This window comes from Callospermophilus lateralis, chromosome 8 (genome assembly GCF_048772815.1).
Source record: "Callospermophilus lateralis isolate mCalLat2 chromosome 8, mCalLat2.hap1, whole genome shotgun sequence".
NCBI classification, from domain to species: Eukaryota; Metazoa; Chordata; class Mammalia; order Rodentia; family Sciuridae; genus Callospermophilus; species Callospermophilus lateralis.
In genome coordinates, this window is record NC_135312.1 from 43,860,877 (window position 1) to 43,884,779 (window position 23,903).

Sequence of the window (23,903 nt, forward strand, 5' to 3'; positions counted from 1 at the left end):
TGTGTTTTCATTCCACAAATAAAGAGATTCTGATACATGCCAGAACTTTTTTTAAAAAAATATGCATTTTGTTAACTCACATCATTTACTATATTACAGGCAGCAGAGAAGTTCAATTTTTGACTAGTGTTTTATTTTTTTAGAGCTTTGGAATTAATACATATATTAGAAACTGAAGCCTAAATTTTGTTAGCTTAATATTAAACGGTCCCCACCCCCATTTTTCTAGCCTTTGTTGACTTTGACCTTAACATCTGCCTCTGTACACCTAATCTAGTGCCACATATTTTACGCATCTGTGTCAAGAACTGAAATTCTCAGCAGTGAGCATTGAATAGTTTATGAACATTTCCAAAATTCATTGTCCTGACAACAACAGTTTGTTTTACGTTGGTAGAGTTAAGAAGGTATTTATTGATTTATTTTCTAATCTTCTATCCTTAGGGACACAGATAATAAAATTCCATCCTCCATAAGTTCCCACAATCAGCCCTTCAAGGAAAGATCACCCTGGATGTTATCAACACTTAGAATTAAAATGAGATTTCCCCTCTTACTTTCAATAGAAAGTGCTGCAAACCCTTGAACATAAGAAATTCAACAGACATAGTTTTCTAGAAAGAATGGAGGTCCGGTTCTCAGGGAGCAGCACAAGACTCCCACAGAGCATGACAGGTGCTTGAGCATCATGTGGAGGCTGATCACACAGGCCGCCCAATGGTTAGACCTCCTGCTACCCATGCTGTTGCTTCAACACATCACCACGAAATTTTATAATCAAACAATAATCAAAACTGAAAGATTTAATTTTTAAAATTTAATACTGCATTATTGTTTATGTAGCATTGTAACATACTTTAATTTTAGCAAATATCAATATCAATCTTACCTGAAATATGATATAAAGTCAAATATAATGAAGAAAGGCTTGTAGAAGCTTTGTTTTCATGAATTTTAGTTGATATGCTCTGTTCCAATCAGATAATTGGTTAATAGTTGATATAGAACATCTCCAATATCTCAACTCCTGGTTCAGGGCTTTTTCTATTTTTACATTTTTTTAATATATACTTTTACATTCTCTAGTTTTTCCTCTAGATATTTGATCAAATAAGTAGTAAGTACGTATTCATTTAAAATCTCCCTCTATTACTTCCAATGCATTATTTCTCGAATGGAACTAATCCTGTTTTATATCTCTGATTTTTTTATATCTCTGATACCTTTCATTTTCATTCAATTGATTTTAAAAGGCACTTGTATTTTTATTAGTTGATTTGATTTGATCTGTTGTGGAGATATAAAGAGAAATAAAGGATAGCTCTTGCCATCAAGAACATAACAAGTAGACTTGAGATGAGAAAATAACAAATAGAGGAGAGAAGTAAAGGCATCTAAGGCTGAGAAAATTAATGTACAATAGAATGATAGTCTGAGAGGACCTTATTGAAGGACTCTTACCAGAACACTGCATTTCAGTAAAATTGGATTTTGGTATATATATGCTTTGTCATAGTGATTGCTCTCATACCAGAAGAGGCTGGTGACAAGAAAAATAGAAAATGTCAGTGCCATACCATGAGCAATGTTTTTGGCCACAGGGAAATAATCTGCTCTCTCATGTATGTGGTAGAACTACTGTAAGGAATATCATTATTGAATTACATCAATTCGTTCATAATGCATTTCTTCTGTTTTTTTTTTTTAATACTCAATGAACTTCTAGACCTTTTTGATGGTTTTTGTATAAATGTTTTTTGCCTATAAAAATCTTTTATTTTTTCTATTTAATTTTCTGGTTCTATTATTAAATCAAGTTTTTCTTAAATTATGTTCCTATGGGATAACATTTCAATAAGAATTATTTTTCCTGTATGATTATTTTCAATTGACTTGTTTATAGTTTCATATTTTATAATCCATATTTTACAAAGCAATAATTTTATACTTTGGTTTTAGATGAATTAATATAATAGTAATGTAGTAACTTCTCTCAATAATTTATATATATATATTATGTTAAAATAGTTTTAATGTAGAAATCAGTTCATAATTCTTTGAAGAAAATTGTATAATGGCAAACATTCTAGCATTCATTACACTTTAAATGTAATGTATAATACAGCTACCTGAGCACCACAATTAGGAGAAAATATATGTTAAGACAATTTATAACTTCAGTCTATAATTTCCAGGCATATTTAGAAACCTCTGTATTATGACACATTGATTAGACCATTTTAAACTGTACACTTTCATTTATAATATCTTTTTTAATTTTCTACTTTGGCCATTCTATTTTTGGATTTTTTTTATTATAAAAATATGGGGGATTGTTCATAAAGCCAATAAGAAACACACTTTCACTTAGGTATTGAATTGATTCAGGCTCATTACAGGTGCTATAATAACTGAACGTATGCCAAAGTTAAAAGTATTTCTATTCAGCTTATCTATATGCAATTAAAAATGATCAACTTTTTATGGCAGTGATTTTAACAACAACACAAAGTAAACTCTTAATATCAATTATTATTTTAGGAATTTTAAAAAGCAAGTAAAAAATAAGGGCTATTACTCTTCAATCTTATTTATTTTGTGCTAATTAAGACTTTGCCAAATATAATAGCATGGAGTTTGGGAACAGAAAGAAGTATTTGTTAGGAAGGCTCTATTTGTGACCAACAAAGAAAAGTAAATCATTCTCTAACTTTACTTTTTCAATGCACAAAATGAATTTTAATATTAGAATGTACCTATGGAGTCATGAGGAGAATCAAACAACACAGGGATAGAATAATTTCATGGAGTTTTATGGTAAATCAAAGTGAAATATAGTTAACATTGTTATTAGTATCATTATTTTATTAGAATGCTACAAGAGTAAAAAGTATTTCAAATTAATCTAATACCCATTGCAAACATTTATATTGATATTATTATATCTATTTAATAAGAGACTATTTCAACATAGTCATAATGTAACAAAACATATCAAAATTAAAAACATGATTGGTTTTAATAAACGGTTCGTGTGAAAAATTCAATCTAAAGTCTATATTCAAAACTAAGAGTTAATTCTAATTAGTATTAATTAAAATATTATTTCTTAAAGTTTCTGTAAATTAAGCTATAGTGTATTGTTTTAACTATAGAAAATAATTATAACTAAATGGGAATTAATTGAATGAAATAGAAGGTATACTCATAGAGCCACAAAAATTACCTGTAGAGGTTAAATTAGGAAACAGGAGTTCTATTTAAAGAATCTGATGGACAAGGTATATCTGGCAATTTGATCTAGATTTATGTTTTATGTATAGAGAGAGCAACTTTTCTCCTCATTTGTTCAACTAGAGGATACAATCATTGACTGTCTCTCCAAGATCAAATTGGAGTGCAAAGGAAAGAGAAATACCAAAGATTACCATAGCTAACTCCTAATTTTACTGAGCCCCTAAATCAGAGCTGATATAACCTAGCAATTTTCTCTAACATGGCTTCAATTTTTCTTCATCATGTCAACTCTTAAACAGATTTTTCTTATGGTTAAGCTAGAGAAGGTATCTGACATGAAGAGAATCAAGAGACTGTGTTGAGATAAAAATGACTGTTAGCATAAATCTGCTTTGTAACTACAATACATAAGAAAAAATGTATTTTTATTACTAAATACACTTTATAACACATTGCATACAATTCTCTGATAGTAATTAAATTTTGTTTCCTACTTCTTTACTATTATAAATTTGAAAATGATTTTTATATACCCTATAAAACAATTATCAAGAGATTGATGCATAGAAGACTAGGAGGGTTTGGTAGGGTTTCATGGTATTTTGATAGTTGACTAACTTACAGGAACTTGTATGGGGTAGTGTCAGTCCTCTGAATTGAATTATTACCTTTCTTAATGGAGGTAATTTCCAAGATTTGTGATTTCTGGGTGGAACCCAGTTTTGCTGTGCATACCAACAGGGATGTTCTTTTAAGAATTGTGTGAGTCCAGATTTATCACAGTCATTCTTCATATAGGTGTCTTTGTAAACCAAACATCTTATTAAACTCAAAAAATGTGAAGAGCTTATCATCATACCCAGCACAATTTGGAGTTGTCAGGAAATACATATAACTCCTTTAAAGACTTGTTCTCTGACAATATTAATATCAAAATTGTGTTTTAATATACTCTAAACACCTTTGAATTTTCTTGCTTTGACCCAGGCTTCCTCAGGTTTCCTTTTTAATCTTTCATTATTTTATCAGGAAGATTGTTTTCTCCACAGTGGTAGGTACATAGATAGCCATCACATGGTCAATACTGAGGAGTTAATTAATAGTTGATTTAATGGATGCAAAGTGTCCAAGGAAATAGTTAAGCCATTATAAATTATCCTGACATTCTATTGAAGGGAAATACCTCAAGGATATTTGAAGCAAAGTTTTTTACACTGTGCAAAATTTTATAAAATATGTAAAATTATTTCTTTTTCAAATAAGTCTCAAAAGGTAGGCATAAGATTGAAATTGTCATAAGTTCTAACTTGAAGTTTGTATTCTTAAACTTTCTCAACAGAATTTTATATGTCTTACAATCTCACTCAGTTTAAGCAGAAAACAGACATGACAGTAAAAGATCAGGTTTTCACATAACTATCTTGATGTATTAATAAGTATTTATCTAATACCTTTTGTTTGTTAAATAGCCTTTTGATTTCTTTACAAATTTAAGTTTACTGGTACTCATTAAATTATGTCTGAATTACTATGTACTTTGGTGCTTTCATGAGTAGTAGCTACACATGTTTAAAAAGACCACTTGACCCTTGATTAGTGCAGGGATTTCAGCACTGACTTCACATAGTAGAAAATCTCCTTTACATTTAAAAAAAATATTAAGAAGGCTTTATCATTTGTGCTTGTAGTATGCTGAATTTTTTTAAGGATCAAGTTTTAACTATTATTACAAATTAAAAATGAAGTTATTTTTTAAAAAAACTAAACCAATTTCTTAATTTAAAATTTTTATTGATGTATTATAGTTATTACATAATAATGGCAACTAGACCACTTTTAAAATGATTGAAAGTATATTAAGGGGTTGTGGCTCAGTAGAACTCTTGCCTAGCACTTGTGAGGCACTAGGTTCGATCCTCAACACCATATTAAAAAAGAAATAAATAAAGTAAAGGTATTGAATCCATCTATAATCAAAATGAATGAATGAATGAATAAATAAATACATTGAGAAAATTATTCTTTAAAGATATTTTTTCATTATCAAAAAGAATTCTGTTTGGGTAAAAATCATAAAAAACCCTATGCTGCATAGCTAATACCAAAGTTCTTGGAACTCATTGTTTTTTCAGAGGTCTGTGGAATAAAACATTTTCCTGATAAGGCAGTAAATAAAAGGATCTATGGTTTAAAAAGCATTATCTATTAGAGTCTTCTAGATCACAGTGTATTTGCATGTATAATGTTTGATTTGATTTGAGACCCTGAGATAATTTCTAGCTTATTGGTTTATGACTCAGATGGTGGACTGATTACTTGAAGTTATTTCATTGGATTCTCAGAACTTCTGATCATCACCATGTTATTGAAATTGAAGCTGAGTCTTATGTACGAAGTACTTGCAAGTGATGATATTATTATAGAGCTAAGGATGATTGAATCAATAAACATATCAAGGGAAATGAAGGTAGACAAGGGAACATATCAAGGGAAATGTGGTAGACAAGGGCTAAAACCAACTTTTGCCAAAATCTATGTTTTTAAACATATTATAGTTATTGTTAATATCATCACTATTTTTATAGTTCTTGATCTGGAGATAAGAAAACAGTGAGGGTCATTCTTTCACCAAAACTTTACAGATAAAACCAGAATTAAAGCTATTAGAAAAAGCAGTGTATCAGCAAAATAATTTTTGAAAAAAAATTGCAAAAATGTTATAATAAACAAATTCAGCAATTTGCAGGACATCAAAGCAGCACTAAATATATTGTATTTTATACACTAACAGTGAGCATTAGAGATAATAATTCCAATTTTTCCCTTCAGTCCTTTCTTCCTTCTTTCCTTCCTTCCTTTCTTCCTATCTTGTTACCAGGGATTGAACTCAGCTGTTTTTAACTACTGAGCTATATCCAGAGCTGGCTTTTTTACTTTTTATTTTGAGATAGCTTCTTGTTAAGTTGCTTAGGACCTTGCTAAGTTGCTGAGGCTGGATTTAACTTGCATTTCTTCTACCTTGGCCTCCTGAGCCACATGGATTACAGGCATGTGCCACCATTCCTGGCAGTAATTCCAATTACAATAGCATCAAAAATAATAAAAATTTTCATAAGAAACATAACTAGGGGTGCAAAAGACTTTTACATTGAACTAAAAAATGTTGCAGAAAGAAATTAAAGATATACATAAGTGGAAAGTTTGTGTTCATGGACTAAAAGATTTAATATTGATGATATAAATTCTACTCATAACAATCTAAAGGTTCAATTAAATTAATATAAAATTACAATTTGTTTTCTTTAAAGAAATAGGAAATCATTCCATAATTCATTTGGAATCTTAGGGAATATCAAATAGACAAACAATTTAAAAACAAAAACAAAGGTGGAAGTCTTACATTTCTCTCTGTCAAACTTACCATAAATTTATGATAATCAATACAGTATGATAGAGGCATAAAGGTATGTACCAATAAAATAGAAAACACAAAAACTTTTGAATATGCACTCATACTATTTTTAAAAAGAAAGCTAAGACCTTTCAGTAGATAAAGACTATCTTTTCCATAAATGATGCTGGGAAAACTGAAAATAGACATGAAAATGAATGAATTAGGATTTATGCCTATACCATAAAATACACAAAAATCAACTCCAAATGGATCTAATATTTAAGAGCTAAATTATAAAAATACCTAAAAGAAAATATTTTGTTTGGTAATTTCAACAACAAAAGCACAGATAATGCAAAAAAAATTAGTTTATAAACTGAAATACATAAGAAGTAAGATGTTTTGCTTTATATAAAAGATCACTGTCAACAATGAAGAGGCAACTTACAGAGTTGAAGAAGATATTTATAACACATACAACTGATAAGATGATTGTTATCAGAAAATGTAAGATACTATAGTGACTTGACAACACCACAAATTGAAAAAAGCAACCCAATTATAATCTGGGCCAATAATTTGAACAGATATTTCTTCAAAGACAAATCTACAAATAGGCAATAAACACATGGAAGGTATTTAAAATTGCTAATTATTAGAAAAAAATGAAAATTAACACTACAACAAGTTAACCACCTCACACCCATTAGTGTGAATATTTTAAAAAATATACAAGTGCTAGTGAAGATGTGAAAAAATTGGAACTTTGTGGTGCTAATGGTGAATTGTTACATGGTATAGCCTCAATGGAAAATAGTATGAAGTATCTCAAAATTTAAAAATAGAACTATCATACAACTTATCAATTTCCCTTCTCGGTGCATACCCCATAGAATTGACATCAAGGACGTTAATATTTGTTTACCCATGTTTATTGGATCATTATTCACAATAGCCTAAAGGTAGAAGTAACTCAGGAGTCCATTGACAGGTGAATGGATAAACAAAATGTGCTATCCACATACTATAAAACATTTTTCTGGTTTTAAAAAGAAAAAAAATGTGACATACACTGCAACATGGAAGAATCTTGAAGATATTATGGTAAATGAAATCAACCAGTTTTAAGGTAAAAATATTGCATGATTCCACATATAACACATATCTAAAGTAGTCAAATTCATACGGAAAAAAAGTGGAAAGGTGGTTTCAAGGGCTGAGTAAGAAATACAAAGAGGAATTAATCTTTAATGTATTTGGGAAGACAAAGAGAGCTCTGGAGATGAATGGTCTTGATAATTCACAAGAATGTGAATGTGCTTAATGACACCAAAATGTCCAATTAAAAGTAGTTAAAATGGTAAATTTTCTGTTATATTTCTCACAATTTTTTAAAATAAAGCATTGAACAAAGGGGAAATTAAATTTCAATTGACTTTATGACCTAAAACTATGATTTGGACAAGTTCACTGAAAATTTCAGTGTCCATTTCCTATATGAAAAGACTATGAAGATGTCCTCTTTTCCCTGAGATTGTTGGGAGGCTACTGAAATCATGTATGTACAATGCTTAGCACAGTGCCAGGTTGGGTATGCTAGCACAGCTGCAGCGTTCATCATGAATCTGTGCTGAGCTGCAGTGTTTGGATCGATGATTCTTTGGGAAAGAAGCTCCATTCAAGGATTGAATTGGTAAGTAAATATTAATCACATAAACATTTCAATTCAAAATTATTGAATTACTAAATATAAGCATTTATAATACAGCAATGACTTAAGATATAAAACAAACTCTGATTTTAATGAAATATTTATCTAGATTTTTTTTTAAATGACTTAAGGCTGCTTTGAATACTGTGTTATTCAGCACAAATAATAAAAAGATTTAAAAGTTGGGGCTTAAGTAGCAATTATATCTTTTGCCTGTTTGTGGCTTTGCCATCTGTGAGAGACAGAGACCAGTCTTGGAACAACCTGAATAAAACGGGTTACTTAGGGCTCAGAGGTTGTTGCTAAAGGTCACTTAATCATCAGCACTAGAATAATTTTTTTCCCAAGGAACAAGAGTTCTTTATCTTAGAATAAATTAGAAAAACATAATATTGCAGTTAAAGACCTGGATTCTGTAGCCAGATGCTCTTGGTACAAGTCCTTTCTTTCCCTCTTGTTTTACTCCCTTATACCTGTTACTTCAATTTTCTAAGTTTCATTTTAATAATAAACAGAGCTAATTCATAGAGATGCACACAACAGTAAAATACAGCATAATTTATAGATGTTAGTAAATCTATTTTTATTGTGATCATAATCACCATGATTCATAAGATCTTATTACCTTAGAATGGCTGAACATAACCCATTTAATTAGAGTGGAACAGTGCCAATTGATCATTGTTGAACCTTGAATCAGTCTAGGAGTATCTAGATCCAAGAGAAGCTCTGTGGAAGTTCACCCCAACTATTAACAACATGTTTTTGTGTAGGTTATAGAACTAGATGCTTGGTACAAATAATCAAGCAGCTTGAAAGCAACAGTATTGGTTTACTCTAAAGTTGCAAAAGCATGAACTGGCATAGAACATTCCATCATGAAATGTAAAAGCCACTTGTTAGAAAACCAGGTAAACAAGACAGTTAGGCAGTATTAGGGATGTTCTGGCATTGAATTTGTGTTCAAACAAAGAACTCAAGTGGTTAGTTAAGACTGGAAAACTTAAGATTTTGTTTTAGTTTGTGTTTCCCAGAACCAGAACCAAAGAGGATGAAGTAAGTGAAAAGAGCCTATTTGGGAGAGGCAATAAACACCAGTATAGAAGAGCAGAAGTCCAACAGGAAGTGAAGGCAGCCCATGAGGCGGGCAATCAAGCCAGCTGCACTGTGGGCAGATGGGGTTCAGCCCCTTGGAAATACTCAGACAGTTGACCTCTTTCAAAACACAAAGGAATCAGAATATTTATACACCAAATAGTGCGAGTCATTTGTTCAACTTTGCTGATAAAAACAAAGAGTTAGATTACCATGGATTCAGAGGAAATCCTTGGCAAAAAGGTGAAGGTAGGAGGTAGAAGGCCAGAGGGTAAGGGGCCCATGTCACCAAGCATATTGTCTCTGTATATTCTAATCACTTTAGTATTATTTCTAACCTACTTTTAGCCAAAAACATACTATGCAACAAAATTGTAAAAAAAAAAAATAATAATAATAATAGGAAAATTAGTTTTCTACTTTGCATTTCACTCCTTGTTGCATTGTCTCAAGTTCTTTGGCAAATTTTTGCATTTTCTGCATGGTTGTAACTCTTTAGTCCAAATCCCTGGGGCCAGATATCTTTGAAACACAGAATATTTTTAATACTATGATAGTGAGGTTTGAGAAAGCACTTTGTAATCAAATTTAATATTTCTGCAGAAGTATTTACATTAAGTAATATTTATTATTGCATTAGTAAAGAATATAGATAGTTTCACCTCAATCCAGGTCAAGTCTGTGATTCATCTAGATGCAACCAGAATGTACACATGGAAAAGGCTGGCATATGCAATGCGCATTTTCTTGAAGGAAAAGAAATGGCAGTTGGCATGAAACATCTAGATAACCAAGAAGCAATGGAATTTTCAGAAAACAAGAACATGGCCTCCAAAATAGAGTCAAGTGTTCTATCTTGTTCTGATGAGTTAAGCAGGGTATCTGGGTATCTCCAAAGGGATATCCAGATCTGTTTTCCTTTTGAGGTCAAGTGATGAAAAGTTTTCAGATTTTTAAAGTATGGAATTGTGAGTAAATTGATAACTATACAGTGGATCTCTGTGTTAAAATTGCTTTTTGTACTTTGTAAAAATTCATTCAGGTAAGTTGTCTATTTCTTCTATTCATCTCCCCCTTTTTCTCTGTCTCTGTCTTTATTTCATTCTATATTCAGATTACAGAATGCTTGGATTCAATGAAATATTCAAATATTCAAACAATATATTTTAAACTTCCTTAATTATTAATCTTTCAAACTTTGCTTTTTCCTAATTTCAATCTACACAAGATTTAATGCTAAAACTATCTGTTTAAATACAATGAATATTTAGAAAACTTAAAACCACTATAATGTTTAACAGTGTTTGTCCCCTCAACAGCCAATTTTTTTCCATTAGGACATCACACATTCGAAATGTATGCTAACGTTAGAGAACACAAACATTTTCCAATATTATAGTTTAAAAACAAACATAGTTGGTATCATATAATACATTTTTGTAATAGCTATTTAGTCAGATTAATGATTTTTGTTTTAGATCAGTTTAAAAAAAAAACCTTCACAGAATCAAATTAGTTTTAATGTTCACCAATAACACAGATTAGAGGGGGTTGTATGAAGTACTTTAGAACTTTGATGTTATTTTATATTGAAATTTCCAATCACAACTAATGTATTGAAACACTTTATGTACAAATGAGAAAGACTAGATGGAATTTCCTGCAGGAATCATATAGATTACAAAATAAAAATGAGTCTCAGAAATTAAATTTAAAAATTTCCAACTCTTTAATTCCAGATATTTCCAGGAGCTGAACTGTGATGGAAAACATGTTGAATTTGAAATCAGAAGATGTCACTCAAGGTGTGACTAGGCCAGACTGCTATCTTTAAAATCATCTTCAATATGTTCCTCTTCTTTATAAAATTATAATTTATGCTTACTCCAAAGTGTACTTATGTTATTGAAGTGAAGTAGTCTATGATATATTGTTTTTATAAAATAAAAAGTCTAAGATTACACATGTTCACTGAATTATGACAACAACTAATTATTAGAATTGTGTTCAGTGCAATTTGAAATTAGAATCAAATTTGATGAAGCCAACGTAATATGCATAAACCTTCTCAAACTTGGTAATAACAAACACCTTGGCCTTAATTGTTTATAATTCTAAAATTTTATATTTGATTTTAGTTACAACATGTTTTGTTGATTTTAATCATTATTTATCAAATGTGTAAACTCCTTTGTTTTGATGAATCGAATGTTGCTGACTGAAGAAAATTTTGAGAGAATTTAACTAACTTCAAGTGGAAAAGTCTTCTAGAATATTTCTGGTTGAGTTACCTTAATGGCATCACAAATTAGAAAAAAAAAAAAAAAACAGTTCTCAATACATGTGACAATTTGGGGATTTGGACAAATGTTTCAAGTAAGATTTCTCATTGAGGATTTTGAAAGTTGTTTCTATTATTGTATATTCTTTCAAACACTGTGGATGGTAGAGGAATGAGTGGGATGTTAACTCTCTTTCTTTTGAACTATTATAACTTTCCTTTATCAAACAGCTTTTTTCAGTGTATCATAATGGTTTATTTATTTTCTCTCATCTCTCATTAGACAGAAAGGTGAGAAAAAATCTTTATTTTTCCATCCATACAGCACAGTGCTTATTAATGCACTCAATATGTTTAATTAAATTTGATAACTCTATACCTTCTTAGCCTACATCTTATATGACACTCTCTATAGTAGTATGTACTTGTTTTTCTTCCACTAGTGTATCGTGAATTCCTTAAGATGAGAAGCTCTAACTTTGTTCAGTTGTTGACATGGAGAAAATTAAAGCATTCAGGGAGCTGAGCCTGGATTGTTCTGGCAGTAATTACTACTGTTTCTGCATTATACTATTGCAACAGTCTAAGTATTCTTATAACTAAATTCCAAAAATTCTAACCAAGTAAAATAAAAATGAGAAAAAATGAACAAGTACTCCAAATCTTTTGTGGAGTGATAGATTCCAAGTTATCTGTGTCTTTTAGATTTTTGTCTTGTTCATTTTCAAATAATTATACTTAACAAGAACTAAATCATGAACAGCAAAATCCAAAACATCAGGTTTCAGAGAAAGAATAAAAAATGCCTGTAACATAGCTCAGAGACCCACCTAAATGTCAACATAAATAAAAATGTCTGAGAGAGGCATATAAAACTAATAAAGTTACAGTCATAGAGTGTCACTTAATGTGTAAACAAAATAGATCACAGTTTTTCTTTACTTTTTTTAATCTTGACATAATGTACATATTTTTGTCCCAAAGATTGTTTGGGAATATAAATATAGCTGATTACATATTGTATTGGTGATTTTACAGCATTTTAAACAATTAAATTCTAGGTTTTACTTAAAACATCTTTTGATCTTAGATTAATTGTGAGTTGAACATCCTAGTCTCATACTCACTGGACCCTCTGTTCAATAGAATGCCATTCGTTTCTAAATTTACATAAGGATTTTGGCATTTTTAATATCTTATCCTCCATTTAGCATGATTTTAAACTAGTCACTTGATGTACACAAAAGGTGGTTGAGCATCCATCTCATAAACAAGTCTGACCTGAATTATTAAATTAGATATTGGGATTCTAGTGTTATTCTGCACATAGCCCTACAGTGACCAGGATGTGAATACTTTCTTTTGAGGTATAGAATTAGAAGTAGATTAAGGATAAAGATTTTAACTCCTGTGTGTCATCTGATATAAAGCAGTTAGCATTAAGTGTGCTGGGAGTTTCAAATAGCACTGAGATTGAATAAGCCCATAGAAGAGAAGAGCTTCAAATAAAAGCTAAATACATAAATGACTCATCAAGACATAAATTCTAAAATTTATCTAAGCACTATTATTGTGCTTAGAAATGAAAAAAAAAATAATTAAAGATGGCCAATTTAAAATAAAACATTTGAGGGAACAGGTGCTTTACAGCTCACAATGTAGATAATTATTTAATGAAAAAGGATACAGTCTTTCCCAAACACAACCTTAAAAAAGAAATTTTTAATGGACAAGAGAAGCTGGTAGCTTGAGGACAAAAAAGGAACTGGCAATTTAAGTCTAATTTTTGTCATTTTTATTAGACTTTTAAGAAACAAGAATTAAGGGCTTTTTGAATCATGCATTTAGATAGGAGTGTATGACAGGAGTGTAAAGAACATAATCATCAAAATAATTTTCTGTGGCAACTTTATTTATTTATTTTTCTACTTATTCTTTCTGCCTTCAGGACTACTATTATTTTATATATGTTGAGTTATTCTGATATTTTTATTGACTATAATTTTTAAACTCAAATGAACAATTACCACGTATGATTTCTTTTTTCTTTCTCCTTGTCTTCCTTAGGAAAAAAAAATGTCATTTTTATTAATATAAGACCTTGAGCATGACACGTAGGCTGCACATGGATATCATGGTAAGTACAGCTGAAAAACATTATCCTTCCTCAGAGGTTTATTTTGATTATTTCAATAAATTCTGTATGTCAATGAGCTTTCTACATTGTAAGAAGGCTTGTGGAATTTTTATTATTATCCCTAGATTTAGGTTCAGCATTTTTGTGAATATGTGTTCTCTGCTGATTTCTTTCCACATGGCCAATTCCAAATTTAGGACTTGACTAGTCGCCCTCCAGGACATCATTAGAAGTGACCTTGTCATTTAATGTTAACTATATACCTCTTTCATACTATGGTTGAAAATGGCTGAAAGCCAGCACAAGTGAAGCATTGAAAGCCAGGTGAGATAGGCAGGTGCAGTACTTATTTCCCATGTCTGTCAAAATTATGCTTAGATTTCCAGCTTGCTGGATCTCTTTCATTATTTTTAGCAAATCTGAGACACTTTCCAGTGCTTGTATTTTTGAGAAATTTCATGACCTAACAAAACCAATTTTTAGCAAAATTTTGATATACATTATTTCAAAGATCAATTACTGTTTACAAAATTATTCAGTTCTGTTTCAGTAATAGGCATTTAAATTTATTCATAACATATAAGTAGGAAAAGGATAAAACAATGAATGAGTATTCAATAAATAAGCTAAAATGTCTAATTCTTTTTCTTTCATTGACATAATTTTTAATTTGATCAAAGTTGTAATGAGAGAGAATTGGCTCTCATATAGGTGACTGAATTCTTATTCAATAAAAAAGTCACTAAATTAGTGTTTTTGATCCTGTAATTAAAATGTATTGGCTCACATTGTTTTAAAATATTATTTTTTTCCATGCATTTGGCTTAACTATACAGATATTATTGGGATTTCTCTTGTGCAGGTACATATTTCTATTTAATTTTATACCTGATGTTGTCATAATATGAATGTTTTTATTATATCTCATTTGACATCATATTTGGAAGACAAATACAATATTAAAATAATCAAAGATATTTCTATTTCTCCAAACCAACATTATTAAAATCAATTCTAAATGGAAATATATTTTTTACCCAAGTACCATGTAACAATCAAATGAATCATTATTTGAATAGTAGGAAAAAATAATTACTTAGGAATTTTTAAGGAAAAATATAAGGAACATCAGTTTTTCTAACTACATAGTTTTCAATGATAATTAGCAAAAGACCTGCTGTTTACAGCACATTCTCCACGTGCTTGGGAAAGAGAGAAAAATCTCTTTTAGAGATGTCAGCTGAATTGCCATGTAAATTGCACTTACTGACAAGTTGTACAAACTTAAATAAAGTACACAAGTGCTATGGTCTCCTGAGATTGCTGCATTTTTTCAAGCACTTTCAAACTGTTATTTGATAAATAGCTTCTGAATAGCAATCTAGGGGAACATATATTAAAGCACTAATATAATACACAATATTAAAATTGACCTGCATTAAATGAAGTAATTAATTAACAAAGAAAATGAAACACTGAAAAACAATCTAGTAAGAAGAGGAGAAATTAATAAAAATAGTCATTCTTTCTAGATTATTTCTTCACTTATTTTTGTTGGGAATAAAGATATTAAATAAGTAAACAAATGTATTTAGAAAAACTGTTGGGTATAAATTGGTATGTCATCCAATTTTTTACTCCACAGATTTTTTGATTTTGTTTTGGTTTTGTAACTACAAAATTTCTAGGCAGCTAATACAAAAAATAATATCTATATGTTTGATCCTCATAGTAAAATATTAAGTATATGAATATTTATACCTATGTCTGTTTATGTATGTATGTGTGCACATATTTTTCTATTTAAAACAAAGAAATTTGTAAAATTTGAATGGAATAACAGTTTTCACCAAACTCAGAATTCTCACTTAGAGGGCTGAAAACTCTTGAAATTAATCCTAGATTTGACCAATAAATAGGTCTTATTTGATTCACCAACATTAATTTTATAAATGATTTTGCACTAATTGGGGCTTACATTCTTCCACTGATTCCCAATGCTGTTGTACCACATTATATTATTTTTTAACATGTTAACACTACCTGTCGATGTCTATGTCTTAGAGGCATTTTATTTATGACTTCTGTTTCTTATTTATGTTTCTGGAAGAACAAAAGCAAAGTAATTTCTAAAAAATGGCAGGGAAAAACTTTTTTTCCAGGAATACCATGATATATTCAAACATTCTGTTTCTAGTAACTAAAGGTCTTCTATAAAATTAGCAATGCAGAGAATCTAGAATTATCTTATTGCCTGAAACACTATAGTAATATAATACCTCCTTTGGTTGCAGTATATATCAATAATAAGCTATACTGGATGATTTAATAACATTGTATGATGTTTATTATACAAAAGAATAATAAAATAGAGATTAAACAATGAACTTGTACAGAATTATGACATGTTTAAATCTTATTTCAACCAGGTGAAATATATATGTGTGTGTGTGTGTGTATATATATATATTTGTGTACATGTATATAATATATTTAATTTGTGTATATCTATATTATGTATATGTGTATATGTATAAAACATAAAATATGAATAGAACCTAGGGGAACATATGTTAAAGCACCAGATTATTTCTTCACAGAAATAAAAGACATCAATGGTTGACTTGTTAAAAACTCAAAATAACTAACACACATATACCACAAGTTTTATCTTTAGTAATAAATAAATACAAAAATTAGCAACATTTGAAGTGTATTATTTCAAATGACACTGTAACTTAGTAGAAAATTTAATGTACTCTGAAAGTATTATGTACTATTCTCAGGGATACAAACTAAAATAATTTCTTTCTGATGGCAGTTTTGTTACATGCCATATAATATAATATGTATACATACAGATATAGATGTCTTTAGACTCAGAATATCATTTCTGAGAATTCAGTTTAAGGAAGGAATTAGGTAAATGCACAAAGATGGATGTCCAAATTTGTTCACCATAAAGTTGTGTAAATAACCTCTAGTTTTCTTCTAAAAAGTTATAAATTGTATGAAATTACACAGAGAAAAATTAAATATGCATGAAAATAATGATTTCCAGTAAGTCCTACACCACTTATTTATGAACACTTATTATATTTTAGATATGATTCTAAAACTGAGGCTTTTGTGGTTGAAAGACTGGTATCAAAGTAGTTGAGTTGCTCATTTTTTCTTCTGATAATTAGAGAGATGCCTCAGAGGAAATAAAGAAAGCCAGTGACCTAATCTAATCTCCCTGTAAGCATGTTCATAAAAAGGCTCCCTAACAAATAGACTGATGATAATTTGCTATTAAGATAATTCTTAGGAGGAATGATTTCAGTGGGATGTCCCTGGATAGATTTGTTCATGAGAAACAATCCTATGGGTCTCTAAGTTTATCAGGAATAGATCCCTAGAAAATGTCATGTTAACAATACAAACAATGTGAAGTCATAAGTGTAATGGGCCCTGTGAGAGGTAACATGTGCACTGTCCTTAAAATAACTCATCTACTACTCTAGGTTAGAGAAATTGTGTACATGTGGAAATGAAGGACCCAGGGAGCCATGATCAAAGTCTCACATGTTTGATTTCGCCATGACAGTGGATTTCTTTACTCTAGGTGTTATCTTTGATCTGTAAAGGTCTGATTTGAAAATCTGTTCCATTGTGATATACTTCAATGATGTACAAAACAATTTATATAAATGAAGGTGTTTTGCTTTCAATGAAGGAGTTAGAAAATAAGTATATGAACAAATTTAGAAAAACAACTCTTATATAAATTAAAGTAGGGCAGTGAGGTAAAGATATTGTTGAAGATCTGAAGGATTGCTTTAGCTAGTTTGAACAGAAAAGACTTCTCATAGAAGTTGACATTTGAATAGTGATCTGAATATTAAGAACATGATAAAAGAATCATGTGAAAATTGAGGGAAAGAATATTTCAAACAGAAGGAAAAGCAAATTCAAAAGGTCTTTTGCAATGGTATCTAAATTTTTGGCTTAAGATCTCCTTTACACTAAAAAATTATTGAAGACTTCAAAGAATTTTCTTGGGCCCTCTATGTATCCATACTTGTCATGTTATAAAGAAAAACTGAGAATTAAAAAGTACAGTCTTAAATTTATAGGAATACAACAAAAAATCTCCTCTGCATTTTTATAAATAATATATTCACTTAATAATAATCTCTACCAAAGCAACAACAACAGAAAAGGATGGAGAAGAATTACATTGCTGTCCATTTGTACAAATTCTTTAATGTCCTTCTTAGAAGCTGTCTCAGTTCTTACATCTGCTTTTGCCTTCAATCTGTGTGATATCATAGTTTTTGTAGATTCTGGAAAATCCCATCTTATACTTGTGAGAGAAAAAGATTAACTTAGGTATATAAAGTCTTACTCTTACTATAAAATAATTTGACTTTGTTGACCTCTTGAAAGTATAGGGGTGACTCCAGGATTCTGATTTTAAAAAATGAGTAATGCTGCAAATTAGCTTAGTTTCTCCAAGAGATGGACCAAGAATGATTTAGCTGGCTTAATTTGAAAGAGATGAGGCCAGGTGTAGATCACACGAGGTCAGACATGCAGGCAGAAGTACATCCTTTATGACCAAGTAGATGATGGTAGGGAAGTCAGTCTTATTCTCATATCAAAGAAAAGACATGGAAACATTTAAAAAGGGGAAAATAGTCTTATTTATATTTCAGAAAGTTAACTATGTTAGCTTATCGGTTAGTTAGGCTACGGATGGAGTTAAAGAAGCTAAAAGACTTTTGCATTGGAAGCAAAACATGATCTTGACTAAAGAAAACAGAGAGCCAGTATAAGTCTGAGCACAACCACAGCTCTTCTTATAATTTCCAGAAATTTTACAATTTGTAGAGTAGCACTTTTACAACCAAAATATTACTAATAAAAATTTAAACCTTATTAATGTTAATTATTACATAACTTTGTCTTAAATTGAACTTAAAAATTATATGACAGGTTATTTCTTTGCCGTAAATGTCAAGAGTTATACATTAAAAGCAATTAAATTAAATTAAAATTCTGAACAAATTTCTATATTTTAGAAGTAGCAAATATATGTTACCACAAGTTAAACCTTATCATATGTAAAGAACAGATTTAATATGTTTTATGGTCATCATTGTTTTTATTATTTAACAATCCTTTACAAAGTATCTACAAATGTATTTAGCAAAAACAATAAAAAGGCATTAAGTTTTTTTTTTTGAAATGTGAATCCAAATTCCATAGGGCACTATGCTGAAAAGTTAATAAGTTCACATTGATTTTTGAATAAAATAAAACAACCTTGATTGTTCCTATCATATTCACAATCAGCACACAGTCCAGTAAGCTTTTTGAGTCATTGTACACACATTTTAATCTGAGCTGGATGTGTTAATGATTTCAACCAAATTATGAATGCTGCATTACAGAATATAACAAAGACTTGAATATAGATAAGTAAGCTTTATTAAACAGCAATGAGTAGTTTCATAAAGTGTCACCGAAGTTCTATTATATGTGTAACTTCTTGTATCTGCAATGTCTCTGAACACTTTCATTTAGATCTAAACCATGTCAAACATACACTCTTCCACTTTGCTATCCGAATATCATGATTTCTCCAAAGGCTTGCACTTACTATTTAGGTTCAATATGGAAGTTTATATTTTAATTTTAATAAAGTATAATTCTGATAATGTGATATGTTATATAGCCAAATGCTACTTAACTGTTAAATATCTATCATACATGTGCTATAGTAATACATTTCTGTTGTGTTTTCTAATACAAATGACTTTGTGACATACATTTCAAACATAAAGATAGATTTCTGAATGGTAAGTTGAAACCCACCATACAAATATAACATTCACAAGAAGTGGAAAGCCAGTAGGTGGAGACATGTCAGTTTCTTTTATGTCTGTAGTCACCAGTTTGAATTACTTTTCTTGCTTAGTTGCATTTGAATAGTCATAGGCATTTTGGTTGTATTTTTCAGACAAAATACCACCTGGCTTTGAATGTACAATGTCTAGCATTGACACGATTCTCACTGTGATCATAGTGATTTTATTTAACTCTGTAAATGAATTTTTGGCCTAAAATAATTAAGTGCTTTCACACACGGAAAAAAAATAACATATTTATATATATCAAAGACCTCTGTCAGAAGCCTGGTAAATACTCTCTTCTCTAATTGTTTTTCAAACTAGTTTTTATGAAAGCAATGCTACATCATATGGTCAAATTTATTTTTACATTTTTTTTTGTTTATGCAGCATTATCTGATTGCTTCCATGCAAATTTGTATAGCTCTGCAAAACTATAAAGTACTATAACCTATTCTTTTGGTTATAATACTTCTTCAGTACAAAAGCTCCAGAGAGAAGGCAGAGAGCCATATGATGTGATCATCTTATATTGTAAGGGTCATTGAGAATTTATTTATATATTGTTAAAACAATATAAACGAGAAAAGCCTGTTAGTGAGATCATTATGACATATATCTCTTTATTGACCTAGTAAATCCACTTCTAAAAGGCAATTATACTTTTACCATGGTATGTCTTATGCCATTGTTTGTAGTAAAGCTACTGGTATAACCCAATTGTATATGAGTTAAAAAGTGGTAAATAAAACCCTACTATGCATCTGTAAAAGTTTGTGTACACATATAGTAAAATAAAATGAAGTATAAAAAAGAAGAAAGTTTCTTATGTGTAAGGAACACTGTGCTATTCAGTCATCATTACGGTATATATAGATCATATATCAATGGAGGGACATAGACCATTATTCAAATAATCACCAACCTCTGTAATTGTAGTGTGAAGTGTTTATGAATGGGAAGAAAAACAATTATATGAATAATAAGTAAGCTCCAAATTGTATATAAAGCATGATCTTAATTACGCATTTGTCAACATGTACATAAATTTAAAACATTATATTGGGGGGAAGATATGGGAAGATAGATTTTAATGGTTTGGAATATTGTCACTTTGTCAATAAGTTTAAATCTTGGGAAAATGTGAAATTACAGTAGTATAAATAAATTGGTAAAACTAACATTTTAACATTCCAACATGTATTCAAGAAAATAGTTTAAATTATTTAAAGATCAATATTTGTAGGCTCATTGTTTTCCTTACTTTAAAGCAATTATTTACAAATTCAATAACACTTAAGCAGAAATCCTGGTCATTGATTTGTAGCTGCCCTGGCAAAGTGAAATTATACTGATATACTTGTTTTCCTCAACATGATGAACTTCAACAAAAAGAAAATACTGAGAAGTCAGTGACTTCCCTGAGGAGAAAAGTTGGTTTCCAGGAAAGTAGAAATGTTTTGTCTCTAGAACAGAGGGGCCAGCAGAATAGAATCCACAGACCCAATCCAGCCCGTATACTGCTTTCCCTAGGACACCAGGCTCAGAATGAAGCATACATCTGAAGTGTCCAGGAAAAAAAAAAAGAATAAAAATAGGTGTTTCCAAAAGTATTAATGAAGTTTACATTTCAATGCCTCAGCATAATTTTATGAGGTAATATGCATGCAATACACACTAACCATTTAAAGTATACACTTAAATGTGATTTAATCCACTCACAGTGCTTTGCTACCATTTTCTAATTTCAAAAGACTTCTGTCACACCAAAGAATATTTCATGCCTATATTCCTTTTTTTTTTTTTAATCCTTTGGCAACCACTAATCTACTTTCTTTCGGGTAATAATCATAACAAATAATTCATATATGATTAAATTGAGTAATATTAATATGAATTTAGGCTGATATTGATATCAATATAGATGGACACACAACCAACATGCACTCACAAACACACAGCTATGCTTTAAGAGTGAGTCATTATTTAATCTTAAAAATTGTTATTGTTTTCATAGAAGATTCATTACTGCTTAGTCATAATTAAAAAAAAATTGAAAGAAAATTTAACATGAGATCTACACTCATAAAATTTTAAGTGTACAATGCAGAATTGTTATCTATAGGCCCAAAATTGTACAAGAGATATGTAGAACTCATTGTTCAATTGATGTTGATTAACAACTTCTAGCTGCTTCTTTCCCCAGCTTTTGGCAACCACCATTCTATTCTTGCTTCTAGGAGTTTGACTATTTTAGATACTTCATTTAATGAGGAGCATGCAGTTTTTCTCTTTGTAAAAATGGCTTATTTGACTTAATATGAACATTGCCATGCTATTTACCATAACTAAGTGGTAGAAACAGTTTACCCATTACCAGAAGAATGAATAAAGAAATTGTGGTCTATAAACATAATGAAATATTATTCAACCTTAAAAACAAAAGAAAATCTTGAAGGACCCAAAACTTCTCATTTAAGGATTAAGACATTTCACAAGGCTTCTCAATACATATTTAATAAGTGAATCCTATTTTTGTGGATTCTCATTTAGTGTAAGAATAAAATTGCTGTCACTCTAAATGCTGAGTTAAATTCTAATGAAAATTGAATTTTGTAGATGCTATATTTTTATAACATTTTCCAGAGAAAATATGAATTGATTATCTAGACCTAATTCAACACCCTCCATCTTAGGGTTAACATAGATAAATTATGTGGAAACTGTTGCTTAATGAGGACTTTTCAGTAGCTGAATCCGTGAGAATTCCACATCAGAAACCATAAATGGTTTCCAGAAAAAAAGTTTATATACAGAATTAAAATCATATTGTCAAGAAGAAATCAAGGATGAAAGTTTAAGAGCCCAAAATAACATTCAGCCAAGCAGAAATTATATTCTATAATGTAGCCAACTGTGTAGAAATATAATTAGAACTGCATAGCTGTCAACACTAGAATTTAATGTCCATCCTAATCTTGGTGAAATCAATTAGATAATACCTGTGCTATTAAAGTAAATAAGCACTTGCTTCATTATGGAGTTCAAAAATAGATCACCAAATATTGTTACACCAAAAACTTAGCAAGCATATGATGTGTAGATGCCAGAATTAGAGTGAGTTTTTAGAGTCTTATGTGTATGTATGATCCGTCACTTGATGCCAATACTTCTTGTTGTTATTTTCAAGGATGCAGGAATGACACTGGAATCTGGGTCATGTCTGTCAGGTTGATCATGAAATCACTAAAAAAAAAAAAAAAAAAAAAAAAAAGATCTAAGCTTGGCACTGGGGATGCTTCTCTGATCTTTTGACTCTAGTTATTAGAGGGTAACTTTTGAAACTAGTCAGTTCCTTGATTTGTTATTGAATTAAAGGGAAATGGGGAAGTCAAGATGTGTTTATATTATTTATATATTTTTTTCTTTGACATATGTGTTTTGAAAAATTCTTTGGCTTTATTCAGGTTTGTGGAAAACTTTTATATAATTCTAACTTACCTGATCCATTTACCATTTCTGGGTCATATTTTTTTATTTTAACATTTCAGCATAAAACATTTTCTGAATTAGTGATTTATTTTCAGCAAAAAAAATTATAATAATCCTGAGTCTTTTCTTTATTAATAATAGTAATCTTGCCACCATCACAAAAACTTAAAATAACAATGAACTCAAATTGAGTATCTGATTGCTTTGGCAAATATTGTGCCCTAACCTGAGCAAAGTGCAACTTTTAAGAGGACATAAAAATAGTAAAAAAAAAGATCATGTAAATATATATTTATAATATGACCTTATATAGTCCTCAATCTGTGTAATAGTTCAATTTGTTACATTGTTACCCAGATTTAACAAATAATTGTGTTATATGTATGAAATGTAACTTTCTCCTTGTGCTTTAGTAATATAAAGTTTGATTTTGTTTGGATACATCAAATGTGTTCATACTCTTGCAAATCCTCTTACTTATTTTGTGATGATGTGGTAATTACTGCCAGGACTTTTCTTGATGATGATTAATAATTAGGGTCTCATCTAGCACTTCTCTTTCTAAAAGACCTTTATCAACATTAACATTATTGACCTTTTTAATTGCACGAATTAAAACTAGAAATAGATGGTTATTAATGTTCTGTACTTTCAGATCC